The following is a 23,171-nucleotide window of genomic DNA, read 5'->3' as shown; positions in this document are numbered from 1 at the left end:
GACCCCAACCAAAGGCAGACACTTTAACCGACTGAGCCACCCAAATGCCCCGAAGATACCTTTATTTTTAAAGCTAAGGTTTGGTGAATACAAATGAAGATAGCCCATTATAACAATGCAGGTATCACTACAATTCTTTTTTTTTTTTTTTTTAAAGATTTTATTTATTTGCCAGAGAGAGAGAAAGAGAGTACACACAAGCAGGCAGAGAGGCAGGCAGAGGCAGGGAGAAAAGCAGGTTCCCTGCCAAGCAAGGAGCCCAATTCGGAACTTGATCCCAGGACTTTGGGATCATGACCCGAGCCGAAGGCAGCGACTTAACCAACTGAGCCACCCAGGCATCCCTATCACTACAATTCTTAAGCAATGGAGTAATGTTCTAAAGTTGGTATTTCATGGTGACTGTTTTGGAGAAAATACATAGGAGATATTAAAACAAGGGAAATTTGGAAGTAGAAGACTGGGATGGAGCAAAGGGAATGATTTGAAAAAGGAGCTTTTATGGTCAAACTGCAATTAAGCAAAAGTGGATTTTTTTTTTTTTTGGACACAGACCACTACTGCTCTTGGTCTTGAGGATGACATTCTCTAGTCCTAAATACAGATCCCTTATTTACATCCAAGGACAACTGTCAAGGTATTATGACAACACAGTTGGAAAACCTGCAGTGTCTTTCAACTGAACTGATTTCTTCTAGTTTACTATTATCCACTGCAGTGTTTGCCTCCACTAAAACAGATAATTGAGAACTATATTCTTGGTGTTTCTTACTGAGGATCTTCTAGGTACCCAATATTCAAACCCAACAATACAGATCTGTGTACCATGTAGCTCAGTGCACAGGAAAGCTACCTATGACATAAAAGCAATGTTAAGAAATAGTTCCTGTCCATAAAAAACTTATATATGTTGAATATAACTGGAAGATGTGAGCTATACATATCCTTTCATTCATTCATTGATTATTATGCTAGGCTCTGTGCTACCAGGTTTTAAGATTAAAGATGATTAAAATGCAATCAAACCCTAAATTAATGTACAATCTAGTTTAAAACTAAGGTGGGAAGCAGGGAACAGGAAAGAAGGTAATAATGAGACTATAAAGTGAGCTGAAGACTAAGTCAGCTTTACAAACTAAAAAATTTTAAAAACTGAAGTGATTAGAAAATTTTTGAGGAAGGTTTTGGAAGAAGGGAAAATCTTATGTTGAATAAAACATGACAAGAAAGTTTCCAAATTCAAAATTATTTGAAGCAGCTGGAAAATACAGTATTGCTAAGAAGTTGAGGCTAAAGACGGCAAACTAAGAAATATAAGAGTCATCAAAAAATAGGTTTCGACTCCGAATTAAAAAGATTTATAGTTCTAGTTTGGATGAAGAAAAAAAAAATCTTATTTTTAAGGGGCAGAGCCATATATGTTTCTTGAGGGTAGAGAACATATCTATTACAGACATAAATAAAAAACAGTACCAGTACCTCCTTACATTTAATCTGTGCTACAAATTATCATGAATCCTGATCTATAGGAATGGTCTTCTGCTGAAGCAAGTTCTAGCAACATAAGATAGGGCTGTGGCCCTTTTTTCTTTTAAGTCTATTTCTTAATGATTTTACTATCTAGGGATACTCTGGAAAAATAATGATCTGTGTACCTTCAAAGAAGAGAGTCATGTAGCAGATTTAAATTTTTTTCTAAGAGGAATCTTCTACTAGCACTCGCACAAATTCCGAGTACACTAGGTTTTCACAAAAATATTTAAATCCTACATATAAATGGTCTGTATTTCATGTGCAGAACATCTGCACTTTAGATACTTGCCAAAGAGATCAGTATCAGGGGCGCGTGGGCGGCTCAGCGGGTTGGGCCTCTGCCTTTGGCTCAGGTCGTGATCTGAGGGTCCTGGGATCAAGCCTCGCATCAGGCTCTCTGCTCAGCAGGGAGCCTGCTTCCCTCTCTCTCTCTTTCCTCCTACCCCCTGCCTACTTCTGATCTCTCTGTGTCAAATAAATAAATAAAATATTAAAAAAAAAAGAGATATCAATATCAATATGTATGGAAAACTTGGTTGAAAGAAATTATATCCCTTGGTCAGACAACAAAGGGCAATCTACATACTTTTTCAGACAGCCTCTCCCATGACATGGTCGATCTTTCCATATTAAGTGTCATTAAATACTAGACATCCATCTAACGTAGAGATATTGATGAGGGTAATGACAATAGTACATAATCCCCGTTATGAAGACCTCCATGAAAAATTCTACTCTGATAGTGGTTACTTATCTTTCTGAATTAACTAGTTTACTTTTATCATAAGAACATTGTGAAAATAATGTAACAGGTTTTTTATTCTGATAGCTCATAAAAAGCTAAGAGTTAAATTTGTACTCTGCCGGGCGCCTGGGTGGCTCAGTGGGTTAAGCCGCTGCCTTCGGCTCGGGTCATGATCTCAGGGTCCTGAGATCGAGTCCCAAATCAGGCTCTCTGCTCAGCAGGGAGCCTGCTTCCTCCTCTCTCTCTCTCTGCCTGCCTCTCCGCCTACTTGTGATCTCTCTCTGTCAAATAAATAAATAAAATCGTTAAAAAAAAAAAAAATTTGTACTCTGCCTGTAGCAAGTACACTGTGATATACCTTTTTGGCCTAGATTCTGATTACATTTTATCCTTACCCTTTATTTGTTTCTTCTTTCTCTTTGCTTTTTTTTTTTTTTGATTTGCCAAATTTGCTTTTTTTTTTTTTAAAGATTTTATTTATTTACTTGAGAGAGAGACAGTGAGAGAGAGCATGAACGAGGAGAAGGTCAGAGAAGCAGACTCCCCATGGAGCTGGGAGTCCGATGCGGGACTCGATCCCGGAACTCCAGGATCATGACTTGAGCCGAAGGCAGTCGTCCAACCAACTGAGCCACCCAGGCGTCCCAAATTTGCTCCTTTTTTAAGGTAGCCACTCATGGATTTGAACAATAACATACAGCACTTTGCTGAAATGAGTATTTTTTTAAATTTAGAGATTCTATTTATTCATTTGAGACAGAGAGAGAGAGAGAGAGCATGAGCAGTGGGAGAAGGAGAGGGAGAAGCAGACTCCCTGCTGAGCCGGGGGCCCGATGTGGGACTCAAACCCAGGACCCTGGGATCACGACCTGAGTTAAAGGCAGATGCTTAACCATCTGAGCCACCCAGGTACCTGAAATGAGTATATTCTAGGTACATTTTTCATAGGCTGATTTCTGGTCAGCTTGAAGCACTCCATTCCAAGACAAGAGAAATCTTTCTCTTCACTTTTTTTTTTTTTTTTTAAAGATTTTATTTATTTATCAGAGAGAGAGAGGGAGAGAGCGAGCACAGGCAGACAGAATGGCAGGCAGAGGCAGAGGGAGAAGCAGGCTCCCCGCTGAGCAAGGAGCCCGATGTGGGACTCGATCCCAGGACGCTGGGATCATGACCTGAGCCGAAGGCAGCTGCTTAACCAACTGAGCCACCCAGGCGTCCCTCTCTTCACTTTTTGAAGACTTTATTAATTTGACAAAGAAATAGAGAGAGCCAGAGAGCCAAGCAGGAGGAATGGCAGAGGGAGAGGGAGAAGCAGACTTACTGCTGAGTGGGGCAGCGGGGGTATAGGGTGTGCCTTCCATCCCAGGCTGAGATCAGAACCTGAGCCAAAAGCAGATGCTCAACCCATTGAGCCACCAAGGCACCCCTTTCTCTTCATTTTTAATCTATGGTATTTTATAGTGTGTGTATCTTTATAAACTGCCTTAAATAAAGGGTTACAAATCAAATTTAGAGACTAGAGAGGTAAAACTGTGAATCACCAAGAAAAGAGACAACAGTGACAGAACTGGGTTTTTTTGGTTTTTTAAGATTTTATTTATTTATTTGACAGAGAGATCACAAGTAGGCAGAAAGGCAGGCGGTGGCGGGGGGGGGGGGGCAGGCTGGGCAGAGAGCCTGATGTGGGGCTTGATCCCAGGACTCTGAGATTATGACCTGAGCCGAAGGCAGAGGCTTAACCCACTGAGCCACCCAGGCGCCCCAAGGTTTTGTTTTTTGTTTTCTTTTTAAAAAATATTTATTTATTTGACAGAGATCACAAGTAGGCAGAGAGGCAGGCAGAGAGAGAGGAGGAAGCAGGCTCCCGGTGGAGCAGAAAGCCCAACGTGGGGCTTGATCCCAGGACCCCGGGATCATGACCCGAGCCGAAGGCAGAGGGGCTTTAACCCACTGAGCCACCCAGGCGCCCTGTTTTGTTTTTTTTTTTAATAAAGATTTTAGAGTCAGACACTCACCAGGCTAAGCCAACCAGGCACCCCTAGAACGTGGTTTTTAATAGAAGTTCAATTAAAAATAAAATGATCAGAAAAACCAAAACTGCAAGCTAAACCCTGAACTACCTGGGGCACCTGGCTGGTTCCATCAGTGGCGCATGCTAGAGTGTACAGCGTTGTGGGTTAGATCCCTATGCTGGGTGTAGAGATAACGTAAAAACAAACAAACAGGGCGCCTGGGTGGCTCAGTAGGTTAAAGCCTCTGCCTTCAGCTCAAGTCATGGTCCCAGGGTCCTGGGATCAAACCCCCACATTGGGCTCTTTGCTCAGCAGGAGCCTGCTTCCCCCTCCTCTCTCTGCGTGCCTCTCTGCCTACTTGTGATCTCTGACTAATAAATAAATAAAATCTTAAAAAAAAAAAAACCTAAAAAAAAGAAAAAGAAAACCCTGGACCATCCACCACTTGCAGTCTCTGGATAAGGTACTTAATAGATACACAGTGCTTGATAAAAGTGGGATGGTTAAGGAGATAATACCAGTTTTCAACCCCTCTGCTTAAAACCTTTCTAGAACAAGGGTATATGTAAAGCTTTAAAAAAAAAAAAAAAAAAAAAAAGGTGGGGCGCCTGGGTGGCTCAGTGGGTTGGGCCTCTGCCTTCCGGCTGGGGCTGAGTCATGATCTCAGGGTCCTGGGATGAAGCCCCGCCATCTGGCTCTCTGCTCAGCAGGGAGCCTGCTTCCCTCTCTCTCTCTGGCTGCCTCTCTGCCTACTTATGATGTCTGTCAAATGAATAGATAAATCTTAAAAAAAAAAAAAAAAAAAGATGAATATCTTGCATCACAAACTTCATGAATTACAAACTGTCTTAGTATCTTTTTGATCTTCAACTGCACTGTGTCCTCACAACTACTTACACAAAAATGCAGAGATCACACACACAGAGAACAATGCAGGTAATATAAATGAGCAAAGCAGGCAAGGTTGTAATCTTTCCATACTAGACTCATTTTGTTTGCATATTAATTATACTACAGTATTCTTCACTTCCAGAGAAATATACTCTGTTCCACTTTTGCTAGCTACTGCAGTCACCCAACTATACTTTTTTCCATTTCTTACAGAAACATCAACAAAGAAGTATTTCTTCACTATAAAAAAAAACAGTGCAAAGGCAATAATAAATAGTAATGAAGTGGTAGGAACTTGTTTCACTGGTGAGCTCATCCCCATCTATAGGAGGACAGCTGCAACTCCACTTGGGCCAATTGTTGCCATGGGAACATGTGAGCCTCATAGTTCCAAGAGCTCGTAATTTTTCAGGATAATCCAAAAATGGAGACTTTATGCAAAACAGCTAATTTTTAAATGTTGACTAAAAAGAATTCTTTTAACAATGCAATACAAAGAGAAATGCAATTATAGAGATTTGGTTCTGCTTAAAGGCTGCCTACCAGTGTGTAAACCCTAGCACAGTACTGGATTAATATGGGTTTTTGTGGGGAGATTTTTTGTTTGTTTTTTTAAAGATTTTTAAAATTTATTTGACAGAGAGAAATCACAAGCAAGCAGAGAGGCAGGCAGAGTGGGGGGGGCAGGCTCCCCACTGAGCAGAAAGCCTAATACGGGGCTCCATCCAGGACCCTGGGATCATGACCTGAGCCAAAGGCAGAGGCTTAACCCATTGAGCCACCCAGGCGCCCTGTAAGCACTTTTTTTTTTTAAAGATTCCATTCATCTATTTGAGATAAAAAGAGAGAGAGACACAAGCAGACTCCCCGATGACTGGGAGCCTAACGTGGGGGATTGATCGCAGGACACCAAGATCACAACCCAGCCAAAGTCTGACGCTTAACTGACTGAGCCACCCAGGTGCCCTTTAAGCATTATTTTTTGTTTTCTTTTGTTTAAAGACTTTATTTACTTGAGAGAAAGCACAGAGGAGGGGGAGGGACAAAGGGAGAGAGAGAAGAAGGTTCCCTGCTGAGCAGGGAGCCCCATGAGGGGCTGGATCCCAGGAGACGCTTAACCTTAATGAAAGGAGCCACCCAGGTGCCCCCTCTTTAAGCATTCTTACACACAGTTTATAATTGTATAAACTATGTATGTATGTATGTATGTATGTATGTATTATACATATATACTTTACTGTTGTAGTACAAACTTTAAGAGGAATTTTATTTCCCAGTGAGGGGAAAGGGATTAGAGGTATAAAAGCAACATCAACTATAATAACGGGTATTTCTTGAACTAAAGCAAATATAACAAAATGTTAACACCTCTCAATTCTGATAATAGTTTACATGGATTTTTTTTTCATTACTCAAAGTACTTTTCCTGCATGTGGTTTTTTTTTTTTTTTAAGATTTTTATTTATTTGGAAGGCAGCTATGCTCACCACTATACCACCAACGCAAGACTTTTCTTTATTTGATAGACAGAGTCACAAGTAGGAAGAGAGGCAGGCAGAGAGAGAGGAGGAAGCAGGCTTCCCGCTGAGCAGAGAGCCCGATATGGGGCTCGATCCCAGGACCCTGGGATCATGACCTGAGCCGAAGGCAGAGGCTCTAACCCACTGAGCCACCCAGGCGCCCCTTCCTGCATGTTTTTAAGCACGTTCCCTACTTATATAGCAAGTTAAACTGGAAATATGTAAAATTTTAAAAAAGCTTTCTTCTGAGTATAGATCCCATCATAGGGCCTCCCGACAGCAAGATGATTATATAAATGATATGAAAGCACTGAAGGAATAAATCCTTTACTTTTGAGGTCCTATAGAATTTTGGAGTCAAATAGTGGAGATTCAAATACCAACCTAGCCATTTACAAACTGTGTGACCTTGGGCAAATTTTCCAATTTCCTAAGCCTATTTGCCCATTAATAAAGGGAGCTCTACCACCCACCTCAAATAGTTGTGTTGAAACTTAGTGAGATAATCAGTGTTAAGGGCCTGTCTGCCATTTTACTTCCCTTAACAGAGCTCAGGAATAATGAGGAGATAAGAATTTCAATTTGAAAAATGGCAATATGGCATAGTACCTTTTGCACTTTTACATATATAAGCAAAGTAAAAGAGAAGCTGTTCTCCTAGTGTCCAAAGTCAAGAACAATCAGTTTTGCCATCACGAGATGGCAGAAAGTAAAGGTGGACTGCCCTATAACCATCATCAACTCATCTTAATCATCTCCATCATCATCATAATTACAATGACACACATTTACTGAATGTTTAGTGAGTGCCAGGTACTGTTCTAGGCTCTTCAAATGCATTAACTCATTTGATACATAACATAAAATCTGATGTAAGCTAAAACAGAGAAAAAGTAACAGATACCATAAGATTATGAACTGAAGGGAGAAGAAAATCTCTTTGAGGTGAAAAAAATTAGGAAAGTTGCCTGGAAAAGGAAAATCTGGTATGCAGATTCTAAAGATTCACAGGTCAGGGTACACACAGAGGAAAAGAGAAGGGAGTGGTACAGTGGAAACACCTTAAGGAATAGGAAGTATCTTCATAAGGCGGAATTACAGGATACATGGCAGGAAGTAAGAAAAAGGATGAAAAGACGAGCCAGGACACAAGAAAAGTCCTTGAGTGCCTAATTAGGATTAAGCTGGCATCTATTAAATAGCATGTTTCCAGCAATGTACCATTTGCATTTTTGTGTATTGCTCATTAAAGACAGTAAAAAGCGGGGCGCCTGGGTGGCTCAGTGGGTTAAAGCCTCTGCCTTCGGCTCAGGTCATGATCCCAGGGTCCTGGGATCGAACCCCACATAGGGCTCTCTGCTCAGCAGGGAGTCTGCTTCCCCCTCTCTCTCTGCCTGCCTCTCTGCCTACTTGTGATCTCTTTCCCTGTCAAATAAATAAATAAAATCTTAAAAAAAAAAAGACAGTAAAAAGCTGATTTTTGACAAAGTGACTTCAGAACTGTGGTTCAGGAAGATTAATCTGGCTGCTTTATGTAGTATCTAACATAATTCCTCTTATTCTCTCCTATGGCTAACACCCAGTTTCCCAATTTTACCCAGACACCTAAGCTACAAATCTGAGATGTCTTCTAATACTTCCCTCTCCCCATCACACTACTCATTCACAGGTCTACCTCCTAAAACTTTCTCTCATCAGCAACCTTTGTTGTTATGATCTTATTTCAAGCACTAATCATTGTCCCAACCTTTAAACTCCAATCTATATCCCTCACTGCCTCCCATTTAAACTATCTAACATACACATCTGATCATAATGCTCATCTTTGTTTGGAACTGTTTGTTGACTTCCAAACTGCCTACCATATATATATATATATATATATATAGAGAGAGAGAGAGAGAGAGAGACTGACCATAATTTACAAAGTCTATCAGTCTGGCTCATATATACCTTTACAGTCTCACAGCCATACATACCCTACAAATCCCCTCTGCTGAACTACTTTCCAGCATACACATTAATAGTTTTTCATGCTTTTGTAGCTGTGTATGTTGCTGTTCTCTCTACTTAAAATAACCTTCCCCCATGTCCACTCCAATTATTCATTTAAGAGTCTGTTTAAGTAACATCCTTCTCAACTGTCTTTAGTGGCCAGAGATCTGGTGGCCCTGCAATAGCCTAGGTGACAGATATCATACACAATGTACACCACTATAATCCAGGACCCAGATTTTAAATACTACATAAGGAAGGAAAAAAAAAAAAACCCACAAACTATATAAGGACACTGAATTTCCTATCCATTTAATTATATCACTAAGAATCCAGAGAAAATTCAAATCCAAAAGTTCTATTCAGTCAGGTCCCGCCCCCCTTTTATAAAACAATTTGAATGGTAAAACAAGAAAAAAAAAAATTCATAAAATCTGACAAATCCTTACACTTGAAGCTAATATAACACTGCATGTTAACAATACTGGAATAATAAAAATAATAATAATAATTTTAAAAATAGCCCCCTGCCAATCTAACAAATCTAGAAATAGCAAGGGAAGCAGGGAGCTGATATTTACCTAAAAAATGAGCAAGTGATTAAATATTCTGGCTATTAAACTTTATGGCCATATTTTCATAGACAATTGGACATAACAGAATTAACAAATTTTAATGTTTTAAATGACTGAATTGTCACTTCAAAATTTTTAAAATATTACACGATGGTGCTAGTTATTATCTTTATAATCACAAATCTCAACATGAAGATATAACATAAAAAACACATAACAAAATTATTATTCAAGCTTTCTGGCTCTTTAGAATTGACCTAAATAAGAGTATTCTGCCTAAGGGTATAACCTTAAAGAGAAATTTCTAACTAGAAATAAAACAACAGCCTATTATTTTAGAGAAATTTAAAAGTATCTTAGGTCATTACTTCTCATTTTTATGGAAGCATCACAATATACCCCCAAAGCTTCAAATACCACTAGCACAGAGAATATCTAAAATCCAAAATACTTTAAAAAGTATTGCTTTAGAAAGAGTAGAAATAAAACTTTATGTGGGAGTCAACTTTGACTCTTTATTCCTCTATAACCAATTATTTTGATTTACAAAGTTTACCTCCTTAACATTTGTTTGATTATTCTCCTTTTGTCTATCCTTACCACCATCATTTCTCACTTGGACTAATTTCAACAGGTCTGCCAAAATGCATTCTTGGCCCGTTAACATTTATCCTCTACACAGCTTGCAGGGCCACCTATTTAAGATACAATCTGGACCATATCACTATTCTCCTTAACAAAACCTTCGGGGCGCCTAGGTGGTTCAGTGGGTTAAGGCCTCTGTCTTTGGCTCGGGTCATGATCCCAGAGTCCGGGGATCGAGCCCCACATCGGGCTCTCCGCTCAGCAGGGAGTCTGCTTCCTCCTCTCTCTCTGCCTGCCTCACTGCCTACTTGTAATCTCTGCCTGTCAAATAAATAAATAAAAATCTTTAAAAAAAAGAAAAACCTTTATCCGCTCCCTATTTTTTATTTACTTAATTATTTATATAACACTTACTATATACTAGTCCCTGCTTTTAGGTGTTTTACAAGTGTTCATTTACTCCTCACAACGGCTTATGAGAACTTAAGTAACTAGTCTTTATAGTGTGCACATGTGTGTAAAATACAGATAACACAGTTATGTAAGCAGCAGAGCTAAAAGCTGAACCCAGCACCTGGGCTCCACAGTTGGGGCTCTTATCACTCAATCATGCTGCCTCCCTACTTCCTAAAGTCTACCTGCTTTAAAATAGATCATATGGCCTTTGATGAGTATCTGGTGGTCCCTGCCCACGTTTCAAGTCTCATTTCTAATCAAGTTCCACTTTGCTCACACTCCAGTAACACTGAGCATCATGTAATGTAGTGTCAAGTCTTCCCTTCTCCCCACTTTGTGACCTTTATGATTCTACTTCTGCTGTTCCCAGTTTGGAGCACCTTCTAGTACTTCAGCCTGGTTCCTACAACAGACTGCACTGAATACATCCCAATGACAGAATCAATTTTTGAATGCTTCATAAGGTTAGTGAACAATAAAAAACAAAAATTCCCTATTTTAATTACACTGGCAGACATATGAAATACAAAAACACCAAATGTTTCAGGTCTCAAGTCTCCAGTACACCTAACTGGTTATCCAGTTAAAACACACACAAACAGGGTGCCTGGGCGGCTCAGTTGGTTAAGCAACTGCCTGCAGCTCAGGTCATGATCCTGGAGTCCCAGGATCGAGTCCCACCATCAGGCTCCCAGTTCCACCAGGAGTCTGCTTCTCCCTCTGACCTTCTCCACTCTCATGCACTCTTTCTCTCAAAAACTAAATAAAATCTTAAAAAACACACGCGCGCACACACACACACACACAACAACAACAATAACCAAAAAACCTTCCCCAACCTTGGTCCTCCTTCAACTCTTGAAGTCTATGATGGAGCCTGGAAATTTAAATTTTCAACAGATGAAAACCTACATCTGATGAGGATGGTCCATTAACACCCTGCTTTAAAGGCCAGATCAAGGTCATCAGACCAGATCAACTCCTCTATACTAACTCATGACCCCAGCTATATTAAACTACTTGGAACTTTCCTCACCGAACAAGGTGTACTCATGAGACTGGATATAATCATTTTCTCTGCCTGGAACCCCAAACAATATGAAAGGATTTCTTTTAAAATGTTCAGCACCTTTGTGAAGACTTCTTTGAACAGTATGGGCCCTCATCACATGAGGTACATACTTTGATTACAGCAGTGTTATGCTACCTTTGCATATTAAGTTATGCAAAGGTAGCATACCTTCAAGGGCAGACATGACAATCATGTCTGTATACTCTGTACTTGGGATATAAATTTGTTAAAAAATGTTTGCTGGAGGGGCGCCTGGGTGGCTCAGTGGGCTAAGCCCCTGCCTTCGGCTCAGGTCATGATCTCAGGGTCCTGGGATCGAGTCCCGCATCGGGCTCTCTGCTCAGCAGGGAGCCTGCTTCCTCCTCTCTCTCTCTGCCTGCCTCTCTGCCTACTTGTAATCTCTCTCTGTCAAATAAATAAATAAATCTTTAAAAAAAAAAATGTTTGCTGGAAACTTTGATGAAAATTTATTTTTTTAGGGCGCCTGGGTGGCTCAGTGGGTTAAGCCGCTGCCTTCGGCTCAGGTCATGATCTCAGGGTCCTGGGATCGAGTCCCACATCGGGCTCTCTGCTCAGCAGGGAGCCTGCTTCCCTCTCTCTCTCTCGCTGCCTGCCTCTCCATCTACTTGTGATTTCTCTCTGTCAAATAAATAAATAAATAAATCTTTAAAAAAAAAAAAAAAAAAATTTATTTTTTTAAAAGATTTGTTTTTAGAGAGAAAAAGAGTGCAAAGGGAGAGGGAGAAAAAGAATCCCAAATAGACTGCCACTGAGCATGGAGCCCATTGCAGGGCTCCATCCCACAACCCTGAGATCATGACCTGGGGCCAAAATCGAGTCAAAGACACTTAACTGACTGAGCCACCCAGGCACCCCTAAAAACAAAACAAAACAAAACACTGATGAATATTTAGAAGAGAAATACATGTAGTGGTATTGAATGTTTTTTAAATTTTTATTTATTTTTAATTTTTATTTTTTGCATGGCTTGAACTCAAACCCTGACATCAAGACCTGAGCTGAGATCAAGAGCCTAAGCCACCCAGGCACCCCAGGAGCTTTTTGTTTTTTGTTTTTTTGTTTTTAAGTAGAAACCTAACGCAAATCTCTTACAAGTGTTACAATGGAAGGGTAAGATATAAAATGAACTGTAATAACTGCAATTCTCAAAAATAATCCTACTCTCAAATTACAAATTCTCCTTAATGTAAAATAAATCTTTCAAGACATAGTTCTACCAGTTCTGTTTTGAAAGAGTTTAATCAGTCAAAATATTTTGTTTTCTGCTGTACTATTTAAAACTTATTATTTGGTATATTCAAATACTAGTAAAGAATCAATGACTCAGATACCCTATTTGTTTTGCTTCTCAGATCACAGCAGTCTCCCTCTAAATAAGCCCCAAAATGGGGAAGTGAAGAGCTCTTCCCTAAAATCCCAACACTGAACTTTACTCTTAGAATAATTTCTAACGGGATATATAATTCACTTAAATACATTTCTTCAAAAGCTTTCCTTGAGGGGCACCTGGGTGGCTCAGTGGGTTAAGCCACTGCCTTCGGCTCAGGTCATGATTCCAGGGTCCTGGGATGGAGTCCCGAATCAGGCTCTCTGCTCAGCAGGGAGCCTGCTTCCTCCTCCCTCTCTCTGCCTGCCTCTCTGCCTACTTTGTGATCTCTCTCTGTCAAATAAATAAATTCTTAAAAAAAAAAAAAAAAAACACTTTCCTTGATCTTTGGTTTCCAAATTATAGTCACAACATAAGGATCTTAAGGGGCGCCTGGGTGGCTCAGTGGGTTGGGCCGCTGCCTTCGGCTCAGGTCATGGTCTCGGAGTGCTGGGATCGAGTCCCGCATCGGGCTCTCTGCTCAGCAGGGAGCCTGCTTCCCTCTCTCTCTCTCCGCCTGCCTCTCTGTCTACTTGTGATTTCTCTCTGTCAAATAAATAAATAAAATCTTTAAAAAAAAAAAAACAAAACATAAGGATCTTAAATATCCTAAACAAAATTTTTCTGATAGCCAAAAACATAAATTGTTTTAATAAATGGAGGAGAGGGCGCCTGGGTGGCTCAGTGGGTTAAAGCCTCTGCCTTCGGCTCAGGTCATAAACCCAGGGTCCTGGGATCTAGCTCCATCGGGCTCTCAGCAGGGAGCCTGCTTCCTCCTCTCTCTCTGCCTGCCTCTCAACCTACTTGTAATCTCTGCCTGTCAAATAAATAAATAAAATCTTTAAAAAAATAAAAAAAAATAAATGGGGGAGAGATTAATCTGTTTTACAGAAAAACTCCAATTAACATGTGTAAACACTGCCCCCCACCCCAAACACTGACCTTGACTAGCTTCCAAAGGATAAAGTAGGAGAAAGAAAAACAGTAACCTTAGGGTATAGAGAAAACTGGAACATACTATGTAAACTTAAATGATGAAGGTTAACACCACCCATGATATTTTGTGTGTATCATATAGCCCTAGATGATAGGATGAGAAGTACACTTCACCTCTGTGATATTTCTTCCCAAAACCCTTCACCCCAGTCTACTGAAAAAAACACCACACAAACCCAGTTTGGGAGACATTTTACTGGATACCTGATGAGTACTACTCAAGACTCTCAGGGTAGGGAGCCTGGGTGGCTCAGTCGTTAAGCCTCTGCCTTCAGCTCAGATCATGTTCCCAGGGTCCTGGGATCAAGCCCCACATCGGGCTCCCTGCTTGTGGGGATACTGCTTCTCCCTCTCCCACTCCCCCTGCTTGTGTTCCTTCTCTCGCTGTGTCTCTCTCTAATAAATAAAATCTAAAAAGGAAAAAAAAAAAAAAAAAAGACTGTCAGGGTAATAAAAAACAAGGAACCAAGAAACTGTCACAAACCAGAGAAGACTACAGAAGTATATAACCAAATGCTGGGGCGCCTGAGTGGCTCAGTGGGTTAAGCCGCTGCCTTCAGCTCAGGTCATGATCTCAGGGTCCTGGGATCAAGTCCCGCATCGGGCTCTCTGCTCAGCGGGGAGCCTGCTTCCTCCTCTCTCTCTCTGCCTGCCTCTCTGCCTACTTGTAATCTCTCTGTCAAATAAATAAATAAAATCTTAAAAAAAAAAAAAAGAAGTAGGGGCGCCTGGGTGGCTCAGTGGATTAAGCCACTCGGGTCATGATCTCAGTGTCCTGGGATCGAGCCCCACATCAGGCTCTTTGCTCAGCGGGAGCCTGCTTCTCTCTTTCTCTCTCTCTGCCTGACTCTCCGCCTACTTGTGATCTCTCTCTCTGTCAAATAAATAAAGTCTTTAAAAAAAAAAAAAGAAGAAGTATAACCAAATGTATTATGGTACCCTGGGATGGATCTAGAATAGAAAGAGGACATTAATGGAAAAACTAGTCAAATACAGATAATGTCTGGAGTATAGCTAACAGTAAATACCAAGACAGACAAATGTAACTCAAAAATATAAGATGTTAACAATGGGAAAAATTGGGTTCAGGGTGTATGTACTCCGAACTATCTTTACAACTTGTCTGTAAATTGAAACGATTCCAAAATAAAAACGAATAAATAATTTTTTTTTAAAAGGAAAATGTGGAATTATTTAAATTAGTAATATTTAAAAGTATAAAAATGTTCTGATTGTTAAAATAAAAATGTAAACCATACATTACAGTTTAAATAAAATGCTTATTTGTGGGGCGCCTGGGTGGCTCAGTTGGTTGGGCAACTGCCTTCAGTTCAGGTCATGATCCTGGAGTCCCGGGATCAAGTCTCACATCGGGCTCCCAGCTCCACGGGGAGCTCTCCCTCTGACCTTCTCCCCTCTCATGCTCTCTCTCTTACTCTTTCTCTCTCAGATAAATAAAAATTTTTAAAAAAAATTCTTATTTGCAACATACTTTTATATTAAAACAATGAATTATTCCATTTGGCACTGGTTTACATCTTTGCCTATTAAGAAAATTCAAGGGGCGCCTGGGTGGCTCAGTTGAGCATGGGACTCTTGATTTTGGCTCAGGTCATGATCTCAGGGTAGTGAAATCAAGCCTGCCTTCGTCAGGCTCCAAACTCCGTGTGGCGTCAGCTTCAGATTCTCTTTCCCTCTCCCTCTGCACATGCCTCTCTAAGTAAAGAAAGAAAGAAAGGAAGAAAGTCTTTTAAAAAACAAAAACAAAAACAAAAAAAACCTCTGAAGAGATCACTGGTTTCAGATACACATAATGGATTGTGGGGGGGGCCCACAGGGAGGATTCCTAATACTAATTCTTTTTTTTTTTAAGATTTTATTTATTTATTTGACAATGACACAGCAATAGAGGCGATACAAGCAGGGGAAGTGGGAGAGGGAGAAGCAGGTTTCCCTGCCAAGCAGGTGCCCCCTTAATACTAATTCTTAAAAAATACACTTAAGGGGTACCTAGGGGGGGCTCAGTCAGTTAAGTGTCATTTGGGCTCAAATCATGATCTCAGGGTCCTGGGATCAACCCTAGCATCAGGCTCTCTGCTCAGTGGGAGTCTGCTTGGGATTCTCTCTTCTCCCTCCATCCCTCCCCACCCCCTGCCCCCCACACACCCCTCTCTCTCTCTAAAATAAATAAATCTTACAAAAAAAAAAAAAGAAAGAGATACACTTAAAAATTTAAAAAGCTACTCTATTAAGGGGCACACCTGGATGGCTCAGTTGGTTAAGCATGACTTTGGCTCAGGTCATGATTTCAGGGCCCTGGGATCAACCTCGCATCCAGCTCCCTGCTCAGCTGGGAGTCTGCTTGTCCCTCTGCCCCTCCCCCCACACTCCATGGGGGGGGGGGGGTCACAATGTGCGTGCAAGCTCTCTCTTTCTCAAATCAATAAAATCTTTTTTAAAAAACCACTATATTAATATAGTAATGACTATTTGATTAAACTGTACCTTAAATTTTCCTTAAAAAAATCTTTAATGGGACGCGCCTGGGTGGCTCAGTGGGTTAAAGCCTCTGCCTTCGGTTCAAGTCATGATCCCAGGGTCCTGGGATGGAGCCCCGAGCCCCGCATCAGTCTCTCTGTTCAGCAGGGAGCCTGCTTCCTCCTCTCTCTCTGCCTGCCTCTCTGCCTACTTGAGATCTCTGTCTGTCAAATAAATAAATAAAATCTTTTACAAAAAGAAATCATTTACTGAAGGATTTACAGGACATTCATCATTCAGTAGCAGCCATTATTCTCTGAATTAGATACTACCAACATTATCTATTTACAGATAAGGAAGCTGAAGCTTCTGCTCAAAGAACATAGTGGGCAAATTGTGGAATTAGGACTACTAAAGTAGTCATATATGGTTTTAGTCAATAGCTTAATTTGTTTTCTGTGATAATGCTGAATGTGTAACTCCCCTGCTTAAAAAATAAATTCTGTATGCCTTTAAAAATTGAAGACCTTGAAAATTTCCCAGATTCTTAACTTCACTGTTACCAAAAGACAGTCTCTCTGAAAATTTTTAAAGTTTTTTTAAAAAATTTTATTTATTTAGGGGTGCCTGGGTGGCTCAGTGGGTTAAAGCCTCTACCTTTGGCTCAGGTCATAATCCCAGGGTCCTGGGATTGAGCCCCACATCAGGATATCTGCTCAGCAGGGAGACTGCTTCTTCCTCTCTCTCTCTGTCTCTCTGCCTACTTGTGATCTCTGTATGTCAAATAAATAAATAAAATCTTTTTTAAAAATTTTATTTATTTATTTGACAGGGAGAGAGAGAGAAATCACAAGTAGGCAGAGCAACAGGTGGGGGGGGGGGGAGCAGGCTCCCCGCTGAGCAGAGAGCCCAATGCACTCAATCTCAGACCCTGATATCATGACCTGAGCCGAGGACAGAGGCTTAACCCACTGAGCCACCCAAGGGCCCCTCTCTGAAAATTTGTTAACAGCCTTAGTTAAATGTCAATAATTCCTGACAACAAGTTAAGAGTTCAAGAACAGATAATCACAATGAAAAATAAAACAAATAGTTACAAGATGCAAATGTAATGCATTCAGGTGGATTAATTCACTTCTTATGGATGAGAATTTTGTGGCCCTGATGCAAGTATGTCAGCAGTGTGACCCTATTCCCTCAAACAACATAAAATCTCTCTTTTTTTTTTTAAGATTTTATTTGTTTATTTGACAGAGCTCACAAGTAGGCTAAGAGGCAGGCAGAGAGAGAGTAGGGAGGGGTGCAGGGAAGCAGGCTCCCTGCGGAGCAGAGAGCCCGATGCGGAGCTCGATCCCAGGATGCTAGGATCACGACCTGAGCCAAAAGCAGAGGCTTTTAACCCACTGAGCCACCCAGGCGCCCCCAACATAAAATCTCTTTAAAGTAAGTAAGAACACTTCTTCTCCTTTCACCTCAATTCCTGAAAGATCACTGGAAGTCAGCTATTACAAAAAACTATAGCATAGCACATATTCTTTCACATAACCCTGGATTCAATCTATTACAACAAGTATTTATTTACTCACCAATACTACTTATGCAGATTTGCTTAAATATTTATATTCAATATTAATCTATTAACACTTGCTTATTAATACTACCAGTATGTATGCAACAAGTATTTATTTACTTATTAATACTACTGTAAAGCAGTATTAGGAACTCTCTGGGAGTCCGTATTCAAATGCCTAACGCCTTATTCAAGCAAAACAGCTAACAATACAGGACTGTATGTTAATAAATGACAATTTAAATGATGCAGGCAATAAATGCTCATGGATTTTCACCATTTGTTTTCTTAAAGATTTTATTTATTTGACAGACAGATCACAAGAGGCAGACAGAGAGATAGAGGAAGCAGGCTCCCTGCTGAGCAGCTCCATGGGATCACGACCTGAGCCGAAGGCAGGGTCCCTTTTGTCAAAAGAATGAGGAATCATGCAAGGCAATACCTAAGTGGTTTAACGCCTGGATTTACTTCAATCTAGCTGCTACCCCAACATATGACCTCAGGAAAAGACAGTCTCTAAATTTTAGTTTTGTCACCCATAAAAATACCAATCTGCCCCAAAAGGTAGCAGAACAAATGAAAATGAATAACAAGTTCAATATATTTACAAAGCTCCAGGGAAATGTTTATGACAATGTTAAATGACAGTAACTTTAGAGGATATCTTTCCAGAAGTATCCTTAATGCACAGACCAATCCTACCTACGAATGTAACAACCAAAAGCCACCATCTTTTAAAGAGAAAACAATAAATCAAAATAATAAGCACTTATGATGTCTGCATCCACTGAGTATAAGCATTTCACAAATACCAATTAAATCTAACTGCCATGGCAAGGTTAAAAATTACACAATAGTAGTTCAGACACACAAACCAAGATTCTATTTAAATAACTACCTGAAAATGTCATGCCAAACTAGCAACAAAGCTAAAACAATCCAAAAAGCCTTAATTTAAGTAGTTGATTATTAGGCTCATATTAAAGCATCTTTTTTCAATAAGTACAGATTTCTCAAAACACTTGGCCTTTAGCAACTAGGATTCACTCTACAGCTAAACATCTTCAAGAAAACAGGTTTTCACCTTTTTTTTTCCTTTATCTTTTCAGAACTCATTGCATTCCATTAGTTTAATTTTAAATAGAGCAACATTTTAAGTAAAAACAAAATAATTACAGTCCTACTGTAGAAGACTTAAGAACAGTGACAAAGAATTTCCACTTCACTTTTAACTATTTCTCTCTTTCCAACATACATGAAAACAGGTTACCTGTAACAATGAAGTATTTTCAAACAGAGACTTTGAAGCAAATTAAAAAATCTCTTTTAGGACCATAGCAGACATGGCCAGCTCAGTTTAAAACCAACTGAGCCTTATGTCCCTTTGGCAAAAGATTATGTGACTCACTACTATAGAACTCAACGGAAAGAATTGGAAAATTCATTCTGGTTGCCCTAAGATTTTCCTTTGAGTTTGTTTTTTAAAGACACCTCCATATATTAACATTGTCAACTTCCATAGTTTCTATGGCTTGTTTATAAAGATGATTAAGTTGTGAGTAAGATGAGCCATATGAAAACAAAAAGTAAGGTCCTATTTTTTTCTTGAGTACCTAAAATATGAGCCACAAGGTGTATATATGCAAATATGTGTAATACACATTGGCATTCATATTATTTAATACATAAAAGAGAAACATTTACATTGAAAAAATAAAATAGAGACAATGAAACATGGAAGTTCTAGCTAGAGAGAGAAGTTATGATACTGATTTTTTCCTTCCAGAAACATCTCCAAATTTCCAATATACTAAAATTATTTTAATTGGAAAAATGGATACCAAATAATTCTACTAAAAAAATGAAATCTATGCCAATCTCATTATGGGTGGCTCAGTGGGTTAAAGCCTCTGCCTTCGGCACAGGTCATGATCCCAGGGTCCTGGGATCGCCCCGCATCGGGCTCTCTGTACAGCGGGGAGCCTGCTTCCCTTCCTACCTCTCTCTCTGCCTGCCTCTCTGCCTACTTGTATCTCTGTAAAAAAATAATAATAATAAAATAAATTATAAATACAGGATTATGAAGAATTTTAAAAACTGATCTCCAAACTAAGCAAAAGATCCTGTCATGTGTATCAGAAACATCCACATATACATATTTGGAACTAAAGCTCTCTTAAACCAAATTATTTTACGCTCCTGATCAGTGAATAGTCTACTGAAAAAAATCACCACTCTTACTGCACTTTTATACCTTAAAATAGTAAGATGGAAATATGTGACATAAAGTAGTGAATTACCATTCCCTACCTCACTCATTCCTCAACATATGAACCCTTCTACCTTCTGATCACAATAAAAAAAGTGTGAAAATATATCATACACTGACAAACAGTCTTAAATCTCATCAAAATCACATTTACCACGTGAATCTGACATTCTTTTGAAGATATCTATTTACATGAATGCTTGATGCAAGACACTAAAGTGACCTACCCTCTCTACGGTAGAACCTTACAAAAGGTCCCTTTCAAGGAACAACACAAGAAGAAAACCTTTATAAATAGCCTTTAACACAAATTATCTTATCTTTTCTACTCATCTTTGAGTAGAAAAAATAAGTTTTACTGTTTCAATCCAAACTAAAATAAAACAACTATAGTATTCTCATTTAGATTTTTGCCATATTTTCAGTTACTATTTCTTGCCAAATATTTCTGGCATTCGTTAACTTACACTTAACTTGACTAAAATAATAAAAAAAAATTAACACAGGTTGTCTATATATGTGTGTATGTATACACAAATACAAAAAGACAATAAGTGTCCCTGCTTTAGGGCAGGGACATTGCTTTTTACCCCCATCATTCAATACCCACCTTGCAGAAATGGTGGAAACTAAAAGCATCAGATTTTAAAATTTACTACAGAGAAATGCCTTTGTTGTAGCACCAATTAGTATAAAATAACCTTACAAAACATAAGCAGAAGAAAAATGCTATGAAAGGGCAATCTAGCATTTCACAGCTTCTGCTCTCTTACTCCACCCAGTCTCCTCAGCTCAATGGCTGTTCACAGCATCCACAAATATTAGCCCATTTTTAAAAGGGGAGGGGATAGGTACCAAAATAGGGTTATCTCTATCAAAATCAATACATACAGAAATATCTCATAAAAAATTGGGTTTCTTTCTCTGAATTATAAAACAAATTTAAAAATAACAGCTTCAAATTTGTTTGAAGAGATCCTCCCCTTCTGAACAATCCAAACAATGATCATTTATAATAAGACATGAAAGAATAAACCACCCTAAAGACAGATTACACTTATGCTTTAATAAAAACTGCAATTTGCAATTGCCAGTTATTTTGCAAAACTGTGTCTTGAAAGACACCCATGAGAGATTAAAAGCTAGCTGATGTCTTAGAAGCAAATCAGAATTTTTTAAGTAAAAGCTTTTTATATATTCAATATTATATCACTGCCGACATATCCAGGCAGGAAATTTTCCTGATTAAGAAACCTTAAAGCAATCAAGCCCTGCTGCAGAAAAAAACAAACAAACAAACAAACAAAACAAAACAAAAAAAATTTTTTTAAGCAAATACTACTGTGGCAAAAGAGGAGGGATGACATTACTGGTATGAAAGGCCCAAGCTCTCTCCTCCGCCCTAGTCTCAAGATGAAATTCACACAAAACAACCCACTTCCCAATAAAAACAGAATTACCAAAAATGGCATATATTTTTTTTGTTTAGCCTTTAAAACGTTATGAATCTCGAGGACTACGTGCTGAAATAGAGGTCGGGATAACAGTAATATCTTTATTCTCTCCCGATTGCCTCTAAGGAAGGGGGGGGTACCTTGGCATGACATCGCCCACTGAGAATGAAACCACAAATCTGGTTCTTCTCTTCAAAAGCACAAATTCTTAACCCAAGGGTTGATGTAATTTAGACCCAAACCCCAACCCCAAAAGAAAATTTCCTGCCCTCCTCCCGGGGAGTTTCTTGCTAAGTCACTGAAGAAAGGCAGAAAAACAAATAAAGCCAAGGCACCTTGCTTGCTCTCTTATCTATAATACTGAAAACCTACTCCACTTCTCTACTGCTTAGAGAGACAGAGAGTTAAAATTTGCCCACCAGCTCAAAGACATTTTCTATTTTTTTCACCTGGGAGACTAAAGAAGGCACTGCGTTTCCTAAAGGAGTGGGGAGATAAGATGAAGGGGAATGGCTGAGGGCCTCGAAGCTGTCTTACAACGTCAAAAGGCAACTCCCGTCTCAGGAGCCAGTGGCAGAAAAGAAAAACCTGCCAGATTCGGTGGGTGGATGCTGCGGATGGTTCGGTGGGTCGGCCGCTCCTCTGGAGAGGGTGTAGAGCCTGGACCACCGCACAGAGGGACCAGTGAAGGGCTGGGCCATCCTCCTCAGATCAACCCCATCCTAAGGACAGGTGGGGGACGGAACGCCTGAAGGCCTGTGGGTGCCAAGGCCGCGCGGAGCTGAGCGCAGTCCCCGAGCCGCCAACTCCGGGTGGGGTGGGGACTGCGGAGCTCGCCTTCCGCGGCCAGGGAGAAGAGGGCCAAACCCTTTCCCCAAGATCAGACAGCGACCTGCTCTCCACGCCCTTCCTACCCAAGAATACTTTTCTTGCTAAGTCACTGAGGGAGGAGGGCGATCTCTTCCCGGGGAGGGCCGCGGGTGGAGTCGCGGCGACTCCGGCACCCCCGAACCCGGGCCGGGGAAGGAGGGGAGCAAGGGCAGCGCCCTCCCCGGCCTGTCCCCCCTCCTCCCGTGTCTCTCACTCAACGGCCGTCGCGGCCGCCATTTTGAGAGCGAGGAGAGAAGAAGAAGGAGGAGGAGGCGGCGGCAGGGGGAGGGGAGAATGGGAGGGAGGGGACCGGCGCAGCCACCTCGTCAGGCCGCCCGGCCCGGCCCGCAGCCGCCCGAGCGCTGTGGAGAAGACAGAGAGGAGGGCGCAGACCCTCGCCGCCTTACCGGAGCGCTGCACCGCCGCCTCCGCAGGGCCTCTTCCGTCCTTCACTCCCATCCACCGGCGGGGGAGGGGGAGAGGGAGAGGGAAGGGAGGAAGGAGGGAGGGAGGGAAGGAGGGAGGGGGAGGATGGCGCGCTGGGCCCGGTCCCGGGAAGGGGGAGGGGAGGGGAGCGGGCGGGCTCCTCAGCCGTTCCGGGGCTCGAGCCCAAGCTTGGCGCTCGCGGTTTCTCTCGCTCGCGCCCGAGCTCTCCTCCTTCTCTTTCTCGCTCCTTGGGCTCCGGGATCGCTGCTCGTTCGCTCGCTCACTCGCTATCTCAGTAGCCGGACTCCGCCGCCGCCCCGCCGCTCCAGCTCCGTCT

The 23,171-nt window shown here is 40.9% G+C and overlaps 1 protein-coding gene across 1 annotated transcript in view; it reads right to left on the bottom strand.

Moving 5' to 3' along the window:
* PAFAH1B1 (platelet activating factor acetylhydrolase 1b regulatory subunit 1) overlaps positions 1-22,954 on the bottom strand; it is a 99,960-nt gene extending 77,006 nt beyond the window's left edge. Inside the window, exon 1 of the mRNA XM_059149972.1 lies at positions 22,816-22,954. The gene's annotated coding sequence lies outside the window, so the exon portion shown is untranslated. The remainder of the gene's footprint in view (positions 1-22,815) is intronic.
* Positions 22,955-23,171: the final 217 nt, after the last annotated feature.

This window comes from Mustela lutreola, chromosome 15 (assembly GCF_030435805.1).
Source record: "Mustela lutreola isolate mMusLut2 chromosome 15, mMusLut2.pri, whole genome shotgun sequence".
Taxonomy (NCBI): Eukaryota; Metazoa; Chordata; class Mammalia; order Carnivora; family Mustelidae; genus Mustela; species Mustela lutreola.
This window is presented reverse-complemented; position numbering and strand designations above follow the sequence as displayed.